General features: G+C 45.2%; 2 protein-coding genes across 4 annotated transcripts in view; one reads left to right on the top strand and one right to left on the bottom strand.

The window, feature by feature from the left end:
* Positions 1-26,778, bottom strand: part of LOC111862814 (D-xylose transporter) — a 78,402-nt gene that overhangs the window by 34,320 nt on the left and 17,304 nt on the right. The gene's annotated exons all lie outside the window — the stretch shown is intronic.
* The window catches only part of LOC111862812 (protein unc-93 homolog A), a 46,229-nt gene continuing 28,288 nt past the window's right edge, over positions 8,838-26,778 (top strand). For all 3 annotated transcript variants that reach the window (XM_023848523.2, XM_033750802.1, XM_023848522.2), the window contains exon 1: positions 8,838-8,890. The gene's annotated coding sequence lies outside the window, so the exon portion shown is untranslated. The remainder of the gene's footprint in view (positions 8,891-26,778) is intronic.

The following is a 26,778-nucleotide window of genomic DNA, read 5'->3' as shown; positions in this document are numbered from 1 at the left end:
GCGGCCCGGGTTCGATCCCGGGTCTGGTGGACAAAGTGGCGCTGGGGCAGGTTTTCTCCGAATACTTCGGTTTCCCCTGCCAATCTTCATTCCACCAATTGCTCCACAATCACCCTCACCTATCATCTGAGGCTGGTACAATAAGCCAGAAGTGGCCGCAGTACAAGGGACTTAGTCCCACTCCACTAGCATTAAAAATATATATGATATTGTGACTTTTCATTAAAGTTGGTCGACACAGTCCAATTTCGGTTAAATTCGGACAACGGTAATGAATGCTTTAGACCTACACGCTTTTCTGCGTATGTCTCGAACTTAATTTGGCAGACATTTATCGGAGAGAAAAATTATCGAAACAGAAATTGTAGAGGAAAACGAAACGCACATTTTATACTAAGCAAAACTTTCTTAAGTCTGATGGGTTTCGATATAAGTAAACAAAATCGATTTTGTGGTTAATCACATCTCGAGAACAACTTCACTCTGAAGGTTTTTGCAGAAAGAATGCGTTACATGAAGACGTTTTCATAATCGCAATAATATTCCCAATTTCTGGCGAGACAACTTCACTGATTGTCACGCTGTGTATACATTTCTTAAGCTGTTAATATAAAACAATGGTTGGCTTCGATACGGCATTACCAACTTAGAAAATCCCAGTGACGAAATATATTCTCTTGACTGCGCCATTACACGAGTCAGGACGTCACTGCGGGTATACTCCGTGGTCATCAGACTAAGAGGGAGTTTCGCGATCACCACAGAAGAACCGTATAAAATTGATAATCAGAAGTGGGAAAAAATGAAACGACAACGGTGCAAGTCGACTTTGGCAACAGCGTCAAGCTGCTATGAAACTATCAGCAAAACTGGAGAAGACACGAACAGTTGGACGCACTGGACATTGTTACCAACCCTCACGACGCCGGACACAGCACAATGTGTTCACAGGCTAGGACAGAAACAAAACAAAAACGCCGATTGTTGCGTATCCATCCCTTCCTAACAGAACCGGAAGGCTCGAAAACACTTCACCCCGCCGAAATGAAGCTGCTAATATCATAAAAGGGTTCCAAGTCTACCTTATTGGATAGCTCACGTGATGACGGGAGTTAGGATAGCCCAGTCAGTATAACGACGGCTTACGATCGGGAGGATCGAGATTCGATTCCGGGCACGGTCTAGTTTTGTTCTTTTCCACATCGACCAGACTGGCTCTGGGGCCCACTCACCTTCTCCGATGGTTACTGGGGACTCTTACCCTGGGAGTAAAGAGGCAGGGCCGTGAATTTAACCACTCACCTCCATCTAGTACCGAGGTTTTGGCGTTTGTTGTCTAAAAATGAAAAATCAAAATATAAAGAACCATAATTTTCCTGTGTGAAAGTTGGTATCCAACATTAAGGGAGGAACGTAGACTGAGGGTGTTTGAGAACAGGGCGTTGAGGGGAATATTTGGACCGAAGAGAGATGAAGTGACAGGAGGCTGGAGAAAACTGCATAATGAGGAGCTTCATAACTTGTACTCTTCTCCAAGTATAATTAGAATGATCAAGTCAAGGAGAATGAGGTGGGCAGGGCATGTAGCACGAATGGGGGCGAAGCTGAATGCATATAGTATATTGGTGGGAGAATCAGAAGGAAAGAGACCACTAGAGAGACCTAGAAGTGGGTGGGAGGATAATATTACACTGGATCGCAGGGAGATAGGATGGATGGTATGAACTGGATTGATCTGGCTCAGGACAGGGACCGGTGGAGGGCTCTTGTGTACACGGTAATGAACCTTCGGGTTCCATAAAATGCTGGGAAGTTCTTGAGTGGCTGAGCGACTAGCGGCTTCTCAAGAGGGACTCAACTCCGAGGAGTTAGTGGAGTCTCCAAATGTTATAGCAAAATGAAACACTTTACTGACGGTTCCAGGATTCATTTTAAGCAATAAAATTAGCATTTTCTACGGTTAAGGAACGCAATCCCAAACTGTAACATTGCGTCTACGCGAAATGACGATTCGAATTGCGAAACTTCACTGTACGGACTCTCTTCCTGAACGCAGCTGTTCGGGACGGCGAGGACAGCCCATACAAATGCCACAAAGTTAATAAAACATTTCAGACAGCAGAAGAAATACTCGTATTTTCCTCTTCTCCACGACGTCCGGACCGGCTCTGGGGCCCACCCAGCTCCATATGCCCTTTCCTGGCGATAAGGCAGCCGGACTATGAGGCTGGCCATCACCTCCATCTGGTACCGAAGCTAAGAATACGCTATTGTCTATCTCCGTCCCCTCACACATCATGCCGTGGTGCCTAATTAAGCAGAGTGGAAGCTTCATACGAGCATTTGCTTTAGAAAGAATTATTGCAAGAAGTAATCGCCTTTCCCTTGATACGACGCGGACCGCATAGAAGATGATGCCTCTAGAACTTCTCTTTGCCGCGGGAACGTCTTTACCGAGTTGCTACCTAGAAATGGAAGGCGTGATAAAGTTTAACGAGCCGTTGCCTAGCAAAAACAAAAAGAGAGATACACTTACAGACACAGACTGGTGCGAGGAATTTATGAAGTATGTTGCTGAGACAGGCTCCGGTGTCATGACATGCATACCAAGTTTCAGGAAGATTGTTTCAGGCACTCAGAAGTTGATGGGAGGGAGGACTCAGAGACGCACAGGCAGCATTATGATCTCATAAGCCCACTTTTATTTTATTTAATAAGAAAATTTCCTAAAAGTGTGGGAATGTATGGTACAAGCACACCTTTAAAATGGATCCGTATCTTAAAGTACAGTAACATAAACCCAGATGCAAGATAAACACCGGACGCTCCAAGAATAGGCGAATTCTGAACAGGTCATAAAATTATTAAAAAATAACTGACGACCTGAATCGTAACGTTAATGATGATAATGATGATATATTTTTGTTATTTATGTTAGGATTCTTAGACTATATTAATGTATGACGGTAGCATTTTTTGTGAATAATTTTTAAAAATTTCGAAGGAAGCGATCATGGCCTGCTCGGGGTATTTACCTCGATTTTGTATGGAGAGACTGAGGAATAACACGGAAAATCAAGATATCCTGTGTTGTTGCCGAGATGTGAGCCATGCGCACAGTGTCCTGCTAGGTAAACATGTTCTGTGTAGGGCCGTTCAATTATCATTATTATTCGAAACGGAATTACGTAAACGAGCTCCTGCGATCTGCTGCTTAGCAAGCAGACAGCAACCCATGACGACGAGTCCGCTGAACGGGATCTCACAAGTGTCACCACACTTCGTGATGTGATGTCACAGGCGTGGAGACTGATACCCATTCAGCACATAGCAGCACACGGGGCCTCACGTCGCGGGGCGCAGGTTGAGAAACACTGGCATACAGAACGCCTGAGTTTCTGAAACATTTTCTATTTTCTCTTGTTTATTTAACGACGCTGTCAGTAGCTGATGCTACATGGCAGTGGATAAGACTTGAACAGAAGCTGCCCTGGCCCGATCTGAGGCACCATCTTGTCATGGGCCCGGTGGGGAAACCACGAGAAGTCTCGCTGAGGACAGGCGATGACCCCGCTGAAATTCATACGCTACGCCTACCCGATTCGTGTCACGTGATGCCGCTTGAGCCAAGTTGCTCCGTGACGTCACACCGTGTGCTATATATATATGTGTCAGAGTGATCGCCTACCCAATACAAAACGCTTAAACCTCGCTCCCGAGTTCAGTGCTTCAACACACCAAGCGGCAAGTAAAGGTAAAGCTGTCCTTGTGCTTAACTAATTAAGCACTACGCCTAGAAGGCGTATGGGGGGTGGACCTCGGCATTAGTTGGTGGTGAGTGATCAGTTTCAAGCACCGGTCGCTTTACGCCTGGGAAATAGCCCCCGGTACCCATTGTATAGGAGGTTGGGTGGACCCCAGAGCCGGTCTGGACGACATGGAGAAGTGACAATTCTTGACCCTACCGAGACTGGAACTCCGACCTCTCGGTCGTCCAGCCCGTACCCAGTCGCTATCCCGGCTCCTACCAAGCGGCAAGTACTACGTCATAAAGACAAAGCTATTCCTGTGCCGTGAAGATGTGAATGACAGTGGTGGTGTAGCTCCACCATTCATGATCTCGACACTAGATGGAGGTGAGTAGTCAGTTTCAGGCCCCAGCCACTTTAACCCTAAGGAAAGAGCCCCTTTACGAGGTTGGGTCGGCCTAACGGATGTTCTAGCAGCTATGAAGAAGAGAAATATCTCTTGCCATTAACGAGAATCGAAGCCCTTCTCCTTGACAGTGTGGCCCGTAATCTAGCCACTACACCTTCAGAGTTACCCGGGAGGTACAGCAAGGAACCAGAAGACCCCTCTAAGAGCGTGGATATCGTTACGAAACAGATGCATCCCCGTTCCAGCTAGACGTCAGGACACTGTCACCAAACCACAAAAGCAGGAAAACAGTTTCGAAAGAAAAGTGATGAAATGCGGCTACCGGTATCTGAAGGTCTGAAGGCCAGAGTAGCCAGGAGGAAATTAATGAAAACTGGTCACGCATGTCTCACTTAATCACTCGCTCCTGGGTCTGAGCCCTTCTTAAGAAGCCGCCAATTGTGCGGTTACTGAAGAACCTCCCAGCATTTTATGGAACCTGAAGGTTTGTTAGTGTTCCACTGGTCCCTACCCTGAGCCAGGGCAGGGAATTGAGGGGATTTGTCAAATACATGTTCTAGTTCTTCGTAGAATCTGTCCTTTATGTCATCAATTTTCTCTTCCGTTGGGACATGAACATTCAGAACGAGGATATCACACCCGCGACCTCTGGGTATTGTGTAATAAATTCTGCGCAAGAAGATGCGCCACTATACCAGATTCTGGTTGCAAATAAACTTCTAGGTTTCGGAGTCACATATTGCCTCTATCTTGAGGGTCGAAGTATAAGGCAAGCAAGAAACTAGCACAAAAAATCTACTGATGCCTGCTTATGCTGAGTCTGAAATTTGAGGGAAGTGATCGTGACCAAATCGAGGAGTTCTCCAGACATCTCTCTATTGGGACTACAGAAAACCATGAAGAAACCTGATTTAAAATAAGTGGTGTCTCAGATGAGATTCGAACCGAACGCCTCTGGAACACGAGTCTAGATTATTACCGCTATGCCAGACCTGCTTGGCAACATCACCCTTCAAGGGGTTAGGAACCTGCGCTGGATCAAAGCACTTGGCGAGTGTTGTGATTCTGACGCGAGGACAAAACGATCCGTCACGCTGTGTGATGTTGTGAGGCGCCATGTTATTATAATATACGAGCCAACGTACAGTAGCTGGGCGCCCAGAGGCCTGTAAATAATCCAGGCGATCTATCGTCATCCTGACATCGTCTAGCATCAAATGGACTTCCGAAAGCACGAGAAAGTTGAGAATTCCGAGGGCTCCTGCCCCTGACCCTGAAATAACATTTTAGACGATGACACACTTTAAACAATTTCAAAGCTGAAGGGTTTTTATCCCTTTATGGAGAGAGAGAGAGAGAGTTTCTTTACGACTGGAGGTACACCGCCAATCAGTTCGTCTTAGCGTCAGGCCCCTTGAGGCCCACTACCAAAGATTTTTTTTACAACTGAACTTTTGCGGTGTTAGTCCTTATGTAACATCCTCTCTGACGAGAAGACGGGGTTGTCTCTTATTAATACACTTGACCTTTCGTCAAGGGCACATTTCGCACATATAACATATTATCGAAAATTATTCCTTGTGCACTATATACAAGTCCTCTGTCAGTTCAGGCTTTACAGAGCAGAGCATGCCTAACTTACATATCTTATGCTGCAAGGACAGCTTAGTCATTTGATCGGTCGCTAGCTTGACCACCGCCAAGTTTAAGCGTCTTATATTTTCTGTGTCTGGCTTCACCTTGTCCTATACTGCGAACATGTTCATTATCATGATTTTGTATGACTTCTGCTTGTTACCTGCCCAATTTTGTTATATATAATCATATACATACCTCATAGACTGAATTTCTTCTAAATAATATATAAATATTCAGTCCGTACCTCACAGGAAACTCATTACGTCTCCGTTACAAATACGTACCAACCGGTTAATGCTGTTAATGGTGTAGCTGTCTATTGTGAGAATCATACGGAACACACAAACATTCTGTGTGGGCAGAATGCAGTATTTTAGTATGTTAAAGAAGGTGGTAAATATAATAACCACTGGTCTTTAAAGGGTTAAACTGTGAAGAGTACTGTCTTCTGGTATGTGACAACGTGTAACTTGATAGAAGTTTACTGAAGTTTCGAAGGAACGTACTGGCTTAAGCCGAAGATTAATCCACGCAAGCTACCAAAGGAAGGAGCAAGTTAACTCGCTTAGCTTACGCTTGTGTCCTGAAGGCTGAAGTGGCATTTCCTCCCAACTACATGGCATCACATCTGGAACACAGTACCCTTCACAGGCACGGCAGTGAGAAGCGGCAAATGTACAATCAGCTTATCAATTTCGGCGTCTTCTTAAATTATATACATAAGCTGTGTGCTTCGGTTTTATCTACAGCTCACCTTCGATAAATATTTATGGAGCTACACTCGAAATGCGCTCTAAATTCTTGCAGAAAAACGTGCTTATTTTCACGTGACTGTCCGTCACATATGCCTCTTTATTGCGTCTATGCATTTTATAAGAAGTTCCCTTAGTGGAGCAGGGTTAGGATAGCTCCACCCTTGCCCTACAAGTCGCAGAAGGCGAAGGAATTGGAACCCGGTGCCTAGGGGTCTAACTGGGCCACCCTCTCACCTGGGGATATAAATAGGGGTTGGACGAAAGGCTTGACGAAATTGCTCTGTAAAAGAAATCATTGTTGCGAATTCCAAAGAAGTGAAAGTATGGAAGAAATTTTCTAAGGAAGGCTGTGGATCAAAACGGGTCATTTTGCCAATGATACATTTTATTTTCCAGTACCAAATTCTACTAAAATCGGTTGAACGATACTCGAGCTGCCTGCATTCAGACTAACAGACAAATATGGCAGATCTATTAGGTTCATTTTGTTACTTTTCATTACGACTGCGCTCAAAAATGAACACAAAGAAAGCGTACATCGAAAAAGAAAAACACAACACACCTAAAGCACGACAAGGAGGAAATGAGGTGGCTTCTCCTTTTTGTTTGTTGCTGGCAAGAAATCCTTGAATTACGAGGCGAGTTTCATGTCACTTTCTTCGGTCCACTATAATTCGACTTGACCTTGAAACGGTTCAAGGTGTATCCAGGGGTACCAAGCAGCTCGGCGTGAAATACTGGGTTAAATGAAGAAGAAATTACCAAGTTTCAGAAGAACCTGCTGCTTCAATTATTAATGTAGATTTCTCCGAAGATGGAGGCAGCGGTTCACTCCGAAACGTTGATTCCTATCCACTAAACTACACAGTGTGAAATTTTGAGGTTCTTACAGCGGTGTTTATGAAGTTGTCTATCTTCTGAGATATGACGCCGTGTATTCTGTTGAAATTCCGCCAACGTTTCGGAGGAACAGGTCTCTTCTATCGTCAGGGTCGAAAAATAAGCCAAGCAAGAAACACGATTTGTTCATTCGTTTAATATGGCTTAAAATACTGCAAAATGTGTCTAAGCCTTGCGCTTCAGAATGTAATTCTGTGTGTTGCATGTTATAATGAACATGACTTCACGATTTTCGACTTACATCGCGTTTATCGGAGCGCGTAATTCAGAGGTACGACTGCACTCCGACTTGACTGAGCGCCGGAATGCCTCGGGAGAAGCAAACCATTGGCGTAAGTACGTTCACTTCTTGTTATGCGCTATTTCGGTTTAAGTCAATTGAAAAAGATAAACAAGTTCTTAATTTACGTCGCTTCACTTATAAATTTAACGCGATCATGCCGTCAGTAACAGGCGATAATGGCGGACGAATGCATGACGTTGAATATAATAGAAGCTGAGGGTATACAATTGAGTGTGGGAATGATATATGAAGTACAGTAATGATTACCCCCGTAAAGACTAGTACCAGCCGCTTTAACACACAATAAGTCTGCATCCTCGCCACAGAGTCTGTGTTCCGTATGGTTCTCAGACTAAACAGCGACTGTTTCCCTAACCAGCAGTAACCGGTTGGGCTCTGTAGCGGAGACGTAATGTTTCCTGTGAGGTACGGACTGAACATACTAAAACTCTGCATTCTGCCCACAGAGTGTATCTGTGTGTTCCATATGGTTCTCACAGTAAACAGCGACTGTTTCCCTAAACAGCATTAACCGGTTGGGCTCTGTAGCGGAGACGTAATGTTTCCTGTGAGGTACAGACTGAACATACTAAAACTCTGCATTCTGCCCACAGATTGTATTTGCGTGTTCTGCATGGTTCCCACAGTAAACAGCGACTGTTTCCCTAAACAACATTAACCGGTTCGTCTTTGTAGCGGGGACGGAATATGTCTCCTATGAGGTACGAGCTGAATCTTCATACAGTATATTCTTTAGAAAGTATTGAGTTTTTAAATGGTTAAATTACAATATCAATACATACAAACTGTTTATATGAATAAGCATCTATAATCCTCTTAGTTAACTTGGTCCGTAACACAGCATTTGCCTTCATTCCTAGTGAAAAATTAGCTCTTGATTTACGCGTTTTTAACTTACGCAATATGTTTCAGGGGCATAATGAGCATCCACCGCATAAATCGAGAAGTGGCTCTACTGATAAGTGCTTATACATTATTAATCATTAATATCACTGAACGTGAACACAGGGCGCACCACCTGCCTGGACGCCGATATCGACCTGCGCAGGCGCCGGACGTCGATATTACAACTGCTGGCGTCAGTTGTCACCGGAAGTGCATAGGAAAGAGACCTGGTACTGGACCACAGATACAGGTAAGTGACACTAATGACGTCGCACTGAGGAGAGGCAGTGCACTTCGCGACCCTACATAGGCACATTCCTGCCGCCATGAGTTAGTCGATTACGCGCTTTGCGTTCGCTCTCAGTCACAGGGCCTCACTGTACAGGTGGAATTTGTAGCAATTTGGGGGATCTCTCAACGAAAAGCTGTAAAAATGAATTCACTGACTTCCCCATGTCTGTCTCTCTGTCCATCTGTCAGCATGTAATGACTTAAAAAAGGGCCGAACAGGCTTTTATGATATTTGATATTATGAAGTTCTACGAATAATTTGTGAACACATTCAAATATTAGTTACAGTAGGTTTAACAATAAGCTTTTGTCTTCTCGTCTGCTGTCTAAAAACATTAGAATTAGAATATATAGATTAAAATTTTTCCTGTTGCTCTGTACCGTGTGAAACTTGCTCTGACATTAAGGGGGATAAACTGAGAGTGTTTGAGAACAGGGTGTTGAGGAGAATATTTGGACCGAAGAGAGATGAAGTGACAGGAGGTTGGAGAAAACTGCATAATTAGGAGCTTCAGAAATTGTACTCTTCTCCAAGTATAATTAGAATGATCAAGTCAAGGAGGATGAGACGGGCACGGCATGAAGCACGAATGGAGAGAAAAGGAATGCATAAAGGATATTAGTGGGAAAGCCAAAAGGAAAGAGACCACTGGAAAGAACAAGGCGTAGATGGGTGAATAATATTAAAATGAGTCTTAGAGAGATAGTATAGGGTAGTATGGACTGGCTAGATCTGGCTCAGGATAGGAACCAGTGGAAGGCTCTTGTGAACACGGTAATGAACCTTCTGGCTCCACAAAATGCTGGGAAGTTCTTGAGTAGCTGCGCAACTGGCGGCTTCTCCGTGAAGTTCGTTAGTTATACCGGATACGTGGCATTCATTGCTGAGAACGCCTCTAAGGTAACTCGACAAAAATTTATCGGACGAAAACAAAATATTTCGAATGGTTTCGAGGCGATGAAATGAAAATGAAAACTGCCTCAGAATTGTTAAGCTATGCGTACATTTGGCTTTCCCAGATCTTTATCAAGGAAGTGAACACAGTGTGACTTTGTGTCTCTAATTAACAAGTTCGGATGCAACTGACGGAATTTAATAACGCTTGGTACGAAACTAACGTCGTTATTAAGTAACTTCATCAACGTGCCAGCAAGTCGCCCCTGGGAAGAACCATAAAGTTATATAATGTAGGGTCCAGAATTTCATCATAGAAACTGTCCCCTCTAATACACGGAGGCAGCTGTAAAGGCTAATCCGTTTTGTGTGGTGTTTCGTCATTTGTTTAACGACACTTCCAGTATCTGAAAACGATACTTTACTGGTGAACGAAGTGTTCGTGATCTGACTGAGGCGCTACATTAAGGCGAAACATTAAACATCAGTCAATATACTCTCAGCTTGTGTCACGGTTGAGATCAGAACAGAGCCCCTTCCTGGTCTACAAGTCAAGGCTGTTACCGCTAGATCAACCTGCTCGGTCGGTATAGCGACAGGCTGCAAGTTGGATGACCGGAGTTCGATTTCAACCAGGGATAAGAGTAGATTTTAAAGGATTCTGACGATGGTGGATGACACACAAAATTACTGGGGCTTTGGACTTTTTCCAGCTACCGGAATTTTAGGTAATAGAGGACACGACGTTTCGTAAACAGATCCAGTTTCCGGAACGTCGTGTCCTCTCCAGTTATTGAGATTAGCTCTTTCTAAGGGGCCCAACTCATAGGTGTCTTACTTTCTCACTTGAAGACGGCAACAGATCCAGTTTCCGAAACCTAGTGTCCTCTATTACCTACAATTCCAGACGATGGAAAAGTGCAAACCCCCAGTAATCCCAGGGATAAGAAGTTTTTTCTTTTCTCCACAGTTTCCAAGCCGAATCTTCGGCGCCCCCAGACTCCTATCCAACAGGTACTGGGGGCTTTTCATCGGGGGGTTAAGCGGGCCGGGGCGTGAAACTGACCACTCACTTCCCTCTAGTGCCAAGGTCAAGAATGTTGGCGCTATAACTCCACTCCCTGATACGCCGTCTCTTTACCTTCAACCTGCACGGCTTCTCGTGTAAAACGGAGAATGCCAACATAAGGCCAGGTCCACGCGTTTCAAACGGAACCGACGGTACGCTGGTTCTAGGAGCGCTCCAGGGACTTCTTTCCGGAGTGGGTCCATCTGATGCTGCATCAACTTGATTCCCATCGGGACTACAGTAACGGGCCTGTAATGCTTCACACAGGCAAATGAGATTTGCCTTTATTTTCCAAGGACTTGAAACGTAAACTGGCGGAAATTTGTGCAGAAGCAATTCACTAAATTAGGTGTAAAAGGTAAAAAGGTTAAGTTGTCCCTGTGCTTAATTAGTGTAATTTTTATGTCGCTTAAAGTGTGACATGGATTTATGTAGACGGAAGTAGTTAATCTCTACCGGTACCGGGTTACGCCCGAGATATCTCGATTGAAAGAACCGCCACGGCTTTACGAATGTATTTGTTGTTTTGTACCAGTCGGTGAGTGAAATGTGCCCTGCCATCTGTCAGCAGTGAAGGATAAATATGCGTCCCTCTCAACAACAGAAACTGTAGGCCACGTTACCATGGAAATGCAGTGTTATTAATAAGAGAAGTTACATTTAAATATAAACCAGTTTAGACAAATTTAAAGCAAACTTTCCGCAATTTTTGTTACATTTACTTAGTTCCAGGGCAAAGATTTAATGAAGTTTCGTCTACATGCCACCTATACGCCTTTATGCCGTTGCGGATTATATGCAAGAAATGTTTTCCTTTTCACAAGTGTTATAGTAGTGGAAAATGGCAACAGAGCAGGGCTGTATAAGACTTTTATTTCGTGCTGGAACACGCGACAATTCAGTCCACTTGACTGCTACAGCCCTTGTGATCAGTCAGTTTAGGGATAACTGATCATCAGCAGAAGCAGGAGACTAGCGACGCTAAGCATACCGTCTCTTTCTGATGGTTCTTTGCTCTTCGACATTGAAGATGGAGACATTTTATTCCTCCGAAATGTCGGACTTTCTCAGAACTATTCGGTGTTACACCCCAGAGGACCATAATCTTCGAAGCGAAAAATATTTCGAAAAAGTTGTAGATAAAAGCAAAACAAATTTTGTGTTCACTGCACTTTCTTGTCAAGTTTTACCGTGTTCAACATAAAGAAAAGTAAAGCTATCCGTGTAACAGGCCTTGGAGGCCCAGAGGGTTGTGAGACATCGAGGCTTTCACATCTTCTAGACAATCGGCTCACAGGTGGCAGTGAGGTCAGCCGTACGCGCCGGCCGCCCTTTACCCCCAGGAATATTCCTGGTACTCATTTCTGTTAGAGGTTGAGTGGAGCCCCAGGGCCATAGTGCGGCTGGAAGGATTAGATAAATTTAAAAATCCACCTCATCGGGATTCGATCCCTCGACCTTCCGATTTGTAGCAGTGTCTCAACCAACTACGCTACCGCGTGCCCCCGTTGTTCAATATAATTAAACAAAAAAAGAGAAGCGAAGACGTCACAATTTCCTGACCTACTTATCACACTCGATTTGCACATTTCCGCTTCTTAAGGGAAAAACTTTACCCGTTAACACGCTAATTTCAAGGCTGACTGGTTTGCAATTAGAGCACCACTAATCATCACAACTACGAGCACGCACTTGTCGCGTCCATATTGAGTCGGGGACAGAAGTCAGGACAAGACCAGACCTTCAGAAGCTTAAGTGCTACTACCGGCAGGGCTTTACGTGACTTGTCTATCCGTCCGTTCGCTTATTTAACTACGTTTTCAGTAAAGTTGCCCCTGTGCTTAATTAAGCACTACGACATGAAGGCGTATGGGGGAATAGATGTATAGATCCGCATTTTCTTGACCTCTGGTGAGTTTCACGCCCCGGCCGCTTTACACCCGAGGAAGAAGTCTCGCGTACCCATTGGATAGCAGTTTAGGTGGATCCCAGAGCCATTCTTGACGATATGGAGAAAATTCTTTACTCTACCGGGACTCGAACTACGACCCCTCGGCGTCCAGCCCGTAGCCAGTCGCTATACTGACTGAGCTATCCTGGTTCCACTGCGCTTTCAATATAGCGATGACATACCGTAGAGCGATATGACTGGTGAACTAGAAAGGATTTGGAAGGATGCGTTCATACTCTAATATAGGTAGTATTCCTTAATTTGCCTGGAGGGCTTGAGGAAAACCACGGAAATACCAAATCAGGATAGCGGGTGTCTAAACCGAGTTTCGAATCCAGTACCTTTCGGATACAAGTTTGTTTCACAAACAAGTAGTCTAGAAGGCACCGCTACAACATAGCGACGGCACCAACGCACCATTCATAAGAATAGCGCAATGTACATCACATACTGAACACAGGCGAGGGCGTTGGGGGGAATGTCTGGGGCCGAGGAGGGGTGAAGTGACATAATGAGGAGCTTCATAACCTGTACGCTTCTCCAAGTATGATTACAATGAACAAATCAAGGAGGATTAGGTGGGAAGAGAATGTAGTAGGAATGGGGAGATGAGGAATGCATTTAGGATATTGGTGGGAAAGCCAGAAGGAAAGAGCCCACTGGGAAGACTAAGGCGTAGGTGAGTGGAGAATATTAGAATGGATCTTAGAGAGATAGGATTATACCTTTAATTTTATAATCTAAGGACTTTCAGTTATGAAAATTTTGACCAAAACTTAATACGTGTATTTATGCATTTCAATAATTTCAAGAGACAATAATGATCTTTATTTGTAGAATTAGATGATAATTAATTACAATTCATCGGCTCATACTGCAGCATGGTACGCCTGATGATGATCCGGTGTAAGGGTCGAAACATGTTGCGTCTGTAAAGAGCATAATAAAAGTACTTGTCTTCTTTGTTTTTAAGCACAGACTATTGTTGCGCAGGCTGCCTACTTTATATACCTTTGTAGTCCACGCCTTAGCTCAAGAGGTTAGTCGCTGGCTTCCCACCACGGCGGCCTGTGTTCGATCCCGGGGTCTGGTCAAGTGGGATTTATGGTGGACAAAGTGGCGCTGGGGCAGGTTTTCTCCGAGTACTTCGGTTTCCCCTGCCAATCTTCATTCCACCAATTGCTCCACGATCACCCTCACCTATCATCTGGGGCTGGTACAATAGGCCAGAAGTGGCCGCAGTACAAGGGGCTCAGTCCCACCCCACTAGCATTAATAATTATCTGTTGGTTAAGGCTGTTAAAGTTATAGTTATGTGACTGCGGCCCTGAACACACTCTGTCTGTCCACACGTTTTCTTCTTCTACTTCTCGTTTTCTTCCTCAGCTTCTGTTGTAATGGCAGAAGTGAGAGTCAGGAAGTATAGCAGAAAAGTAGGTGAAAGTGCGTAGTCATGGAAGAAGAGAGAGACACTTTACTGTGGTGAGGAAGAAAGAACATTTTTTGTTAGAAGGTTCCCAGGCTTCGCCCGCTTGTCCTTCTGATAAGACTAACGTGAATAACGGCAGCAGTTCAAGTATATAATATTTATAAATGCAGTTCGGACCTCACAGGAAACATATCCATTACGAAGCAGAGTCACAGTTACTTTACGACTGACGATGTACCGCCAATCAGTTCGTCTTGGCGCCAAGCCCCTTGAGACTCACGACCATCATTTCTTCAACTGGACACTTGCGGTTATAGTCCTTATGTAACATCCATTCTGATGAGAGGACGGGTCTGTCGTTTACAATTGCTGATGGTTCTCGCCAGCGCAGTCATTCTCGGGTCGAATTCCTGCGGGACTCATGACAATATTTCACTGTCTCAGGTTCGCGACTCCCCCAACCTGGAGGGCCAGGTCCCCGTATTTATATCGCCCAAACACTGGGTTCTCTTTACGTCGCCTCCTACGACTCGCAGGGATACGGTGGAGGTATTCGAATCAGCCTCCACATGCAACAAACGTAGCCAGAAAAGCACGTCCACGAAATCCAGTGCATAGGATTGGGACAATTTTCTGAAACGTTTTTTTAAGGTGCCTACCGCTAGCGTCCTCTGCGGAATAAAACCTGAACACTGGAGACTAGAACCGTAGAGAAACCCAGGAAGAATGTCACCCCACACTGGTCTTCGCTGTGAGTTGGTAGCCTCAATGCTGATAAGGGGGATGTCCAGACTGGGTTGAGCATGCCATATGGGCCGATTCCTTGAATTTCGTATACCTGCTGACACTTCCAAATCACAGAACTGTAAATAAGGCCCCTGGCAATGCACTGATGTCCCTGTTGCCCTCAACGGCAGCCGTGGCATCGATCAGTGTGTTGATGTGCGTCACGACGCGGTACCAGCGCCCTAAGAGCTTTTATCTTGACTTTGACGTAGCAGGGTCGCTCCCTCGGGTCAGAACGACGTGTGACAAGACTCACAAGTCGTCAGTCGTCTTACGGCCGTGGTTTCACATGACTTATGAGGGCAAGCAATGTTCCTCAGACTGTGAGATTTGCGATTATGGGATTAGTGTAAAGCCCGTTGATAATTCAATGGGAAGTTGCACCCTTCCTTATATGCTTCTGTACTATTAGCCTTCTCTGCTTTCTCCAGCGTTCCTTCCCAGTCTTACATGTTCTGAAATGATGCGTCCAGTTCGAGGAACAAGACGCATAAAGTTAAACGCAAAACGTCTCCTTTATACCGTAAACTACACTTCACACATCCATACCAAAATATTGTGACGTACAGACACGTTGCTAGGCAACTATCTCGAAACAAACAACGAGACAACAGTCGTTGCTATGCAATGGTCGTTAGAATGAAATTTCTGGGAAACGGTTACGCATGCAACGGGGGAAACGTGGTGCTGCCTACGCGGTCCGCGCTGAGGAGATAGAAGGAAGAGAAATGGGGCAAGCAAGTTCAGTTGATACTTGGCAGTCAGTTATGCACTGGAATCTTGAAGGGAGGACCTAAATACGGGAAGCTGAAGAATCTCAAGTGTTAACATCCGTTACCATCCTCTCACGAGGGGATGGGTTTTTCTCTTATGAATATACTTGACCTTTGTCGAGAGTACGTATCACACATATAGCGTGTTACTTAGTTCTTTTACTTTAAGCCGTGTGTCCCGTGTCGTAGATTTACGGCACGTAAAAGAACCTCATGTCTCTAGGAGACCTCTGAGCTAAATTAAAGGCAATAATTTCCCGCCCAAGTAGTTTTCAATCCCTCTGGTAGATGGGGGAAGCATTAAGGTACCGAGGGCCGACCTCGTTGGCTCAAATGGGGAAACCCACCCCCTCTAATAATACGAAATACGAATACTTAGTTGTTTTTTTTTTGTTTGCGCACCACACACAATTCCTCTGTCAGTCCAGGCTTTCCAAAGCAGTTCACGTCTATCTTACTTATCTTATGCTACAACGGCAGCTTAGTCACTAGGTTTCACTATAATTAATATATAAAGATTCAGTTCGTATCTCACAGGGAACATTACGTCTCCGCTACAGAGAACAACCGGTTAATGCTCTTTTGGGAAACATTCTCTGTTTATTGTGAGAGCCATATGGAACACATAAATACAGAGAATGCAGAATGCAGAGTTTTAGTGTGGGAAAGCAGGTGGTTTGTGACGAGCTGATCACCCGCCCAAGGAGGCCTAGCAAATGTGTAAGATATAGAAAAACCGAAGTGAACGGAGAAGTTCATGGAGGTAGGCCTAGGCCCACTGGGGCTGTAGTGCCAAGAAAAAAAGTAGGTGGTACGTATAGTAACCGCCGGGCTTTTAAAGGTTAATGAAAGGAAGCAACTTCGTTATAATCTCTAAATTCGGAACCATGCACCAGAACTTCACAATTCTGTTTCTTCGTAATATCCATGGCAATGACAATCATGGCCACTTTATGCTAAAATCACGGTCAAAACGTAATTAGAATGTTACTTGTCTATCGCTTTGAAATAAAAGACGGCGTTAATTTCGAAGGCCAAGATATATTGGGAGGAATGAAAGGTTGTAAGGCAGAACTGGGTGTCCATGGTTCAGGACAAAGAAACCGGCGTCCTTAAGGATGTACGGCGTTTAAAAAGCATCGTTCAACAGTTACATTTTGTGCAGAATTCTGTCTGTAAGACAAAATTGTAGTAAATTTTACTATATTGTGTTTTTTATTTACAAGTACACTTCATTCGATGACACAATAGCTCGTGTTCATACAATGACCGGATTCGTTCTGCTTTCATATTCACTCACTCACTCATTGAGTTGAGCTCTTCTATAGAAGCTGCCAGCTCTGCAGCTACTCAAGAACTTCCCAGCATTTTATGGAACCCGAAAGTTCATCACCGTGCTCAAAAGAGCCCTCCACTGGTCCCTATCCTGAGCCAGATCAATGCAATCAATACCATCGCATCCTATCTCTCTAGGATCTGCTGTGTATAAGTAGAGCTTATGTTGATTGCGGTCGAAATGAAGTTTGATGCACTCTGAACACATGAAACTGCTCCTAAATGGGCTCTCCACACTTCGTGGCGTCGAAAGACCGGACGATTGTGAGTAATGAATTGGAAGGAATATGGAAGGAAGCGGTCGTGGATTAATTTCACGCACAATCCTGATATCTTCCTGGTGGGACTGAGGAAAACAACAAAACATCCTAGTCAGGACAGCCGGTGTTCCATATTTGAACAAGGCATTTGTCGAAGCCGAAAGTGGCTGAACTTGAGACAAATTTAAAAAATAAAACTTGAGCGAAGGAGTGAGAATTTTTACACTAGGCGTAATGTAAATTTGTCTGTGTACTTAATTAATTAATCAATCACCATGCTATGACGACGTTTCAGGAGTGGAGGTATAGCTCCACCATTCTTGACCTGAGTGGTCAGATCCACGCCCCGAGTGTTTTGCGCGTGGGGAAAAATTCCCCCGTACCCATTGGTTAGGAGGCTGGGTGGGCCCCGGAGCCGGTCTGGACGCTGCCTGCAGGGATTCGAACCGGCACATTTTCAGATTTGTGAGACGTTTCGGAGACTGGTTTCTGTCTCTGTCTTCAGGTAAAACCTACTCGGTTGGGCCCGATTGATAGAGCTAGTCCCTATATCGGGACACCTCTACCAGCTCCAGGATGAGGTACATAAATCATACACAGAACAAAGCATCTGCGAGAGCTAAGAAACCATTAGTTATTGAATCTCCACAAGCATGAGGCCTTGCACCAGAGAAGTATCTCGATTGAAAACATCGCTGGAGAGAAGCAATACTCCTTGTGGTACCAACACAAGAAAAACTATTTTTTCCCACTCAAACTACACTTGACGAAGTTGTAGTCTCTTGACTTCTGCTGTGATAACGGGGGTTACCTGAAGACGGAGACAGAATCCAGTCTCCGAAACGTTTTGAAAAACAAACAGGACTGCTTTTTGATAGAGACAAGTAAAAGAAAAGCAAAGGTATCCCTGTGACTGGCCGTGGAGACCCATATGGTTGTGAGACGTCGAGGCTCCCACATTTTCTCTAGACAATCGATTCACAAATGGCGGTACGGTTGTCAGTCTTACGCGCCGGCCGCCCTTAAGCCCCAAGAAAATTCCTGGCACTCATTTCTGTCAGAGGCTGAGTCGACCACAGGGCCATAGTGCGGCTGGAAGGATTAGGTAAATTGAAAAATCCACCTCATCGGGATTCGATCCCGCGACCTTCCGGCTTGTAGCATAGTGCCCCCAGATAGAGACAAGACGATGAGTAATGTCCAGAAACATAATCTCTGTACTAATGTATCATTGCCACAAACTTGTAGATCTTGTTTATCATTAGTTACTTCAGAGGTGAGAGAATTGCATAGTTTGAAAAAGTCACAGAGAAAGGAGGAGTAATTAGCAGGTTACGTAACAAGAGCAAGCCTTGTTCGTCACGGTGACGAGACGGACTGTTGAAGCGCAGCACGAGTTCGCTCACTTGCCCCCGGCACTGTATGCAGACATCTCGTGATACGCTGATTCATGAAGCCTGGAGACCTGCGGGCTATTTTAAGTGCCTCGTAATAACAAGTGGACACAATCACGAACGGAAGTCCATTTATTATTATTATTATTATTTTACGGAGATCTCTGAGATGGGCTGCACTGCAAACTGGGTGACTCTCATAAGATGACTACCGGCTTCTGGTTTTTAACGTCGCGCAGTTCATAAAAGCCAGATCTTTCGGAGGAACAGACTGCCTCCATCGTCAGGGTCGAACAGTAAGCCAAGCAAGCAATCAGTGAGAAGGAAGCAGAGTCCCAGAGTTGGGTTTGAGTGTGTCACGGCAGTGACTGCAAACAGGACGCCGTACTTTCTTGCCGTTTGCTTGCTTGGCCTACTCTTCGATCCTGAGACAGTATGTTCCTCCGAAACGTCTGTGAGCATTTACATTACTTGCTACACAGCTTCACATCACAGAGAACAGTACTCTTCTACTAAATTTCATCAAATTCGCTTCGTCCAGATAGACAGACGGACATGTCCGTGTGTCGAGTCCCACTGCAAGTCAATGGGGCGTGTGGCATGCCGTTAGTGAGCCTTCATGGTCCGTAGTCTCAAGGTTAACGGGCAGGTTACGTAACGGCGGCACGCCCTCGTTACGAAGATAGTTCCGTAGGGGCTCCCGTGACTGGGATCAGAGGGTCTGTTTCGTTTATTTAACGACGCTGTGTCCCGTTCATCGTCGTTAGCTGGTTCGATGAAACGTCGTGTATTAGCGACTCGTCTGTTAACGGATCCAATTTTAGCGTTTGTTTTGCTCCAAAACGTAGGATGCGACAAAGCCAGCAGTTCTATTCAGAATGTTGCAGAATGTGACGAGAAGCAACGAACATTGATCGGATTGCACTACCAGACAGAATGGCTGGCCGTGACAGAACTTGTAAACATCAGCATTGCGCACGCGCAGTAGCGGTCGTCCCTTCACAGGACAACGAAGATCGTCTGGGTATTGGGACATATTGCGGGAATATCGATGCATCGAATTGTCGATTAGCGGAGGTTAACTGAACCAGTTGCAGAATGGTAAATACAGTAAACCCTCGTTAAACTAGATTTATTGGGGAGGGGGTGAGGCACCCGGATTAATAAAGCAAATGATGACCCTAAAAGACAAAAAACTTAGAAAGCAAATAAATGAAACATTTAATAATATAGCTAGTGCCGATTAAAATAAATACAAAATATATCAGTGCAGCAATTTCCTTGTCTGTCAGAAGCGGAATTATCTCAGCTGTTAGAAGCCGTTACCAGGGGACCGTGTGCTGTGGTGATTTGTAAAGTGTGAAGATCAGCGATTGCGCTGTAGTCAAGTGTAGTCATAAGTCGTGTGATATAAGAGGCAAAGTTGCCCCGTGCTTAATTAATTAAGCACTACGCCATGAAGGCGTATGGGGGAGTGGATGTATAGATCCACATTTTTCTTGACCTCGGCACTAGTTGGAGGTGAGTCGAGTCGTGTGGTAAAGTGCTCAATAAATCCAGTCTCTAACCCAAACCCCGTCTTTAGTCACTCATACACGTGATGTATTCAGGCAATAAGAAATCCTGACACGACCAAGATTTGAGCACACGACCATAAGCACGTGATGTCCAGCAAGCTAAACGATGAGTTGCACTTCCGGTCCTCACGCTGATATAAATATGTATTACGAAACCGGATTCATTCTGTGAGATAGTAACCTGAAGCCGCCCCTCCACTCGATCTGTTTCACTTGCGGCGGGGAAACCCGACCGATCACGGCCAGGCTGATGACCGACCTGTTGAGTCTTTGTTCGCTACGTCACAAGTTCTCACCGGTCCAACAGCCACCCGCAGGGTTACCCCGCCACTGAATTTGAGCAAGCGGCGTGTGGTACAAGCTCCCGTCACGTCTAAATGCCTCCATTTTTGTAGCGTTATAATTACCGAGCTGGTTGTCACAAGAGATAACATTTCTGACCTGTTAGGGGGGGGGGGTCTCTTGTCACCACGGCATGGCGCGTCCTCAGGTTGCGGATGGAGGAGACGCCCTCCAGTTTTGGAGGGAAACTGCGAATATATTGCATAAGCAGTCGAGGACAGCCGACAAGGGGCGGTGGATTAGCGAAGACACGAGAGAAGAGAGGATATTCGTGAGCAGAAATGCACGAACATTCCAAGCTTCTCCTTATTCCCGTCAGCAGAAGGAACCTGCACTGCCTACACATGAATCTGTCTACATTTATTCATTTTATGTTGGTTTACCTGACGAAGCTGTCAATAGTTCGCACTAAACAGCGTTGGATGTTTGAATGACGAATTAGAAAAGATTTGGGAGTAACCGGATGTAGCCTAACTTAAGGTACTATTCCGGGATATATTTAGGAAGACTAAGGAAAACCACGAAAAACTGTAGTTAGAATACTCAGTGTACTAGCTGACATTCGAAAGGGGATCCTCTCCGATTCAAGTGAAAACCGTTACCGCCTAAGCAGAATTGCGCGGTCGCGTGCCTCAACAGCAACATTAAGACAGAAACATTCATCATGATCCATTTATTTTTTGTGCTTCTCACATGGTCTCTTACCCAGGACTTGCACGCTCCCAGATGTGGAACGGTAATAAAACTTGGGTGCAAATGCGATTGCATATACATAGTGACCTTGACTACGCCACCTTGGAAACGGAACCGATTGTTGCTCAGTAGGCAATTGTTATTTTATTGAATGCCGAGTAACAATAGAACTCGTCTGACCGGTACTGTTGCTTGCGATGAAACAGATATTTCGGTTTTGGGCTGCTAAATGAGTGTACCGTTATTTTCTTGAAGACACCAGCCATGCAGTTTTGTTTAGAGAGGTGGTTCCAATAAACTGCTGGAATATAATCAAAATCGCAACTGCCATTTTGTTTTGAGGGTAATCTGAAGGCTCCCTAGGTTGGGGGGGAGAGTGGTCGCGTTGACCGGGCACCAACTTAAATATCCATACGGATAGTCAGTCCAATGGCTCAGACGCTACCGAGGTGCACATACATCCATCCATATAATATATCCATCCAGCTATACATCAATGCATCCATAATACATCCATACATCCATTCATATATCCATCCAGCTATACATCCATCCATCCGTAACACATCCATTCATATAATATATCCATCCAGCTATACATCCATCCATCCACAATACATCCATACATCCATTCATATAATATATCCATCCAGCTATACATCCATCCATAATACATCCATACATCCATTCATATATCCATCCAGCTATACATCCATCCATCCGTAACACATCCATTCATATAATATATCCATCCAGCTATACATCCATCCATCCATAATACATCCATACATCCATTCATATATCCATCCATCCATAACATATCCATTCATATAATATATCCATCCAGCTATACATCCATCCATCCACAATACATCCATACATCCATTCATATAATATATCCATCCAGCTATACATCCATCCATAATACATCCATACATCCATTCATACAATATATCCATCCACACAGCCAGACAGATGACACAAAGAAACGTTTCCTTAACCTGGGACGCTGAAATCGTGTAAATCCGCCAAATTATCGAGGCCCAACTTGCCACGATCCAGAAGCTTCCTCATCCGTACTTAACGTATGTGAGGAAGTGTGACACCCACGACGAAACGTGACTCAGTAAGAACTCACTGCGGCGTGCTTGTATCATTACACGAATTGTCGCCCTATTCAAAGGGCCAGATGGCCTTAATCATATGTTGTGACGTCAGCTTGAAGGAAGTTGGTGAGACAGATTTCCCCATACTTACGCATTATTCTTTAGGATTCCCGATGTGGTGACCTTGAGGAAAGGTGTTCTCTGAAACCCGCCCAGATCTTGTGGTTCGGCCTACTCCGAACGGAACACATGTCACGCTATGTACAGTACGTTACATTCCCAGTATCTGCCATCTCGACGCCCGCAGTTATGTGAACACATCCGTAAACTTCAGATCTAGTACGTACACAACTGGCCTAATTGAATTATTGGCATGCTAGTTGCATATTAACCTCGTTCGTTAAGGCACTATGCTACAAGGCGGAAAGTCGCGGGTTCGATTCCCGATAAAATCATTGGATTTTTCAATTGACTTAATCCTTCCAGCCGCTTTATGGCCCTGGAGTCGACTTAGCCTCTGCCCCAGAAATTATCTTTACATTATGCAGAAGTGAAAAGGCTCTTACCCCCGTCAAGAATCGAACCACCCTTGCTCGGTAACCACCCCGTAACCTGGTAACTACAATGACTGCAATATATCGGTATAAATAATCGTAAATAAATAAAATAATTAGTAGTGCTATATTCTGGGATATAACGCCGTGTAGTCCGTTGCAAATAAACCGACGTTTCGGGAGAAATATATCGCCTCCATCTTAATAGTCGAAGAATCGGACGGAGCAAGAAACAAGCGTGAAAGCAGGTGGCAGGCTCTACTTTGCTTGGCACCTGCTTCCACGCTGGCTTCTTGCTCGGCTTATTCTTTGACCGTGAAAATGGAAGCATTATGTTCCTCCGAAACGTCGGTTGACTTTCAACGGACTACACTGCATTATATCCTAGAAGACTATACACTACATAACCACCGTTGTGAGAACCTCCTCAAATCCCCAAAAAAGAAAATATGTCGGTGTGCATATGAAAACCGTTTTTATTGAAGTGTAATTCAGGAATATGGCCCCGCGTCCTTCTCACTTATCTCACGACGGTAAAACGAGCCGTGAGATATCGGAAAAGTCGTCCTGCGATTGTTGGCCAGTGAAACTTACTGAAATGCTCCTCGGGGCAGTCAGAAACCGCCCAACCATAGAGGCCTAACCTTCACAATCTTCATTTGTTTTGTTTGCCGGAATGAACGATCCAGTTTCCGCTTGAGTCGGCTTGAGCCGGATCAACTGCGGCGTCTATCCTCGTCTTTGTGACCACTGTCGGTCACGCGAAGACCAACCTGGCCATGAACACGATATATCGTGCTCGAACGAACGAGGCGGCGCAATCGTGAGAGAGAGAGGTCATATTAACTTACTCGTAGTGTCTAATTCTGTATTCTTAACGGCAGCATGAATTTCCTTCCAGTATTATGACTATGTAAGGTTAAGTTAAAGCAAAGTTGTTTTTCCTTTTCGTTATCTATGGCTCTACATCCCTTGTGGACCTTGGCCGCTTTCTCTTCAGTTTCTTAATCCTGTACACAGTCAATATGACTCCTTGGAATGGGGATCAGTCTGTCGTAAGACCGCTACCTACACACAGAATAAACGCACATTGACATCCATGCCTTGAGTGCGATTCGAAACCACGGTCCCAGTGTTCGAGCGGGCGAAGACCGCGCGGCAGCTATGATCGGTTAAAGTTGTCCCTGTGCTTAATTAATTAAGCAAACGCCATGAAGATGTATGGCGTTATGGAGGTATAGCTCCATCATTGTTTAGCTAGACATTAGATGGAAGTGAGTGGTCAGTTTCATGCCCTGGCTAATAGAACCCCCGGTACCCATTGGACACGAGGCTGAGTGGGCCCCAGGGCCGTTATGGACTGTGTGGAGATGAGACTGTCAGGTTCTTGCGAGGAATAGAACGACAGTTCCTCTGCTATCCAGACATTACCGACTGAACGAGGTCTCCGGTGTGGAGAGTCTGGTTTAAAACCGGGTACTGCAAATAGAATCGAGTGACTTTGGGTGCCTTGCGCTGAGCAGGTAGCGTTGCGGAAGAGAAGTCTTGTGGGTCCAGTAATGTCTCCGGTACGGTGATTTTGGCTTTCACAGTCTGCTGGATACAGAGTCGAGTAACTTTCTCATGATGACGCAAGAATCTGCCATCATATGATGATGACGTGGCCTCGAAGATGTTTTAGACACCGCAGTCTGCACCCGGCTGTAGCATTCGCGGGTGGCTGTGCTGTAGCTCAGGAGGTTTAGTTGCAGGTTTCTCAACGCGGCAACCCAGTCCGTACGAAGGGTAAGCCATGTGGTGAGCTACGTGGAAATGGGACAGGTTTTTATCCTGACACTCCCATCTTCTCCTAATACATTGCCCTGTCATCACAACGTGGTATGGTACGGCTGTTGAGGGGCCTTAGTACCAAGGGACTCGAGTCATCCCGGAACAACATTGCATGGAGGTCCCGGATTCGGTAGAGTATGCGATGGACCTGAGTTCTATGTTGATGTCCTTCGTCGAGGCCATACAAACAAACAACCAAAAACAAACTCCGTAGTTTTAGTTCGTAAGGGTACTATACGGACCGAGCGACCGCCGTTTGTCGGCGAAGTTAGTGCCAACTTTTGCGGATAGAGGATGTCGCGTGGTCAGCGCAACGGATTCCCACGGCCGTTACTTTCGCTATTCTAGACCGGAGACGCTATTTCCTTGAAATAGCTCCTCAATTATCCTCACGAGGCTGAGTGGACCCCTTTCCAGACCCACTACTTCTCAGAAAATCTGGTAGAGCCGGGAATCGAACCCGGACCTCTGAATCTGTAGCCAGGAAATCTGACAATTGAGCACATAATTTGCGCACACCCAGTTGTACCGGGATCGAACCCTGGAGTTCCAGCAGTCTCGCTTACCTGACTTAAGCCGACCGGCCTTCGGACTCTCCATTATGCAACCAGTAATTTATCAGGGAAAAAGGAAACTAATCTCTACCCAGAATTTCCCAACAGTTCTGGGTTAAGTTATTGTGGCTGGAATTTCCGGATCTCGCCCCTTTATTAGAATAGCAAAACGAAGTAATTTCAGGGAATATGCAGGGAGCATCACCAGTCTTAAAAAAACTGGTAGTCGCTCAGCTGGTCTTACATGGAATTCGAATGTTCCTTGTCTTACTAAGGAGTGCCCGCCCCTGTTCTGTCAGCTGAATCCACTCCATGCCGGAACATTCCATGTCTAAGATCCATTTTAATTTTGGATCTTCTAATGGAATATTCGATGAAACTCGAGAGGAAGCCATCACCTTCATACTTTCAGCCCTCAGCTTCTTCTTCTGCTTTCCGCTATTCCTTTCATACTTTCAGCTCCTTTCTTCCTTTCTCCTTTAAAACAACAAATTACGTCACACGTTTATGCCGCAGTACATAGTAAATGATTCCCCGTTGAATTGTAACGGCATGTCATTTCAATGTTAAACGAAGGGGGACTTGTGGTTGTATTCCTGGCCGGATCCACGGCTACAGATCCAGAGTTCCGGGTTCGATTCCCGGCGCCACCAGATTTTCTGAGTAGTGGGTCTGGAATGGGGTTCACTCAGCCTCGTGAGGATAATTCAGGAGCTATTTCAAGGAAATAGCGTCTCCGGTCTAGAAGACCGAAATTAACGGCCGTGGGGATTCGTTGTGCTGACCACTCGACAGCATCTATCCTCTAAAGTTGGCAATAACTTCGCCGACAAGCGGCGGTCGCTCTGTCGGTATAGTTCGCTTGCGGGCTAAAACCACGGAGTTTCTTTCTGTTGAAACCGTCTCTGGAACCGACCCAGTATTTTATAAAATGGGTACCGGGGCTCCTTCCCCAGCGGCAAAGGGGCAGCTAGCCACTCACCTCCATTTAGTGGAGAGGCTGAGAATGGTGGAGCTATACCTCCACTCCCCCGTAAGTCTTCGTGGCATGGCACAAGGAAAACTTTAAATTTTCAGTCGCTTCTATTATGACATTGTCAGAATCGGACAGCGTGAAGAATTGGAAAGGATCTGTCAGGAGGTGGTCGTCGCCTGATCAAAATATTCTCTTGGACTGAGGAAAATCACGAATAACAACGGTCAGGATAGCATTACAGCCAAGCCAGCTTGTTCCGTGATAAGTTTGCTAACAGCTGCAGCAAGGCAGCCGCCCCGGACGGCAAAGGCAGGTGAAGGTGA

This window comes from Cryptotermes secundus, unplaced genomic scaffold, assembly GCF_002891405.2.
Source record: "Cryptotermes secundus unplaced genomic scaffold, Csec_1.0 scaffold462, whole genome shotgun sequence".
Taxonomy (NCBI): domain Eukaryota; kingdom Metazoa; phylum Arthropoda; class Insecta; order Blattodea; family Kalotermitidae; genus Cryptotermes; species Cryptotermes secundus.
The sequence above is the reverse complement of the archived record's forward strand: the minus strand, read 5'-3'. Positions and strand labels throughout refer to the sequence as shown.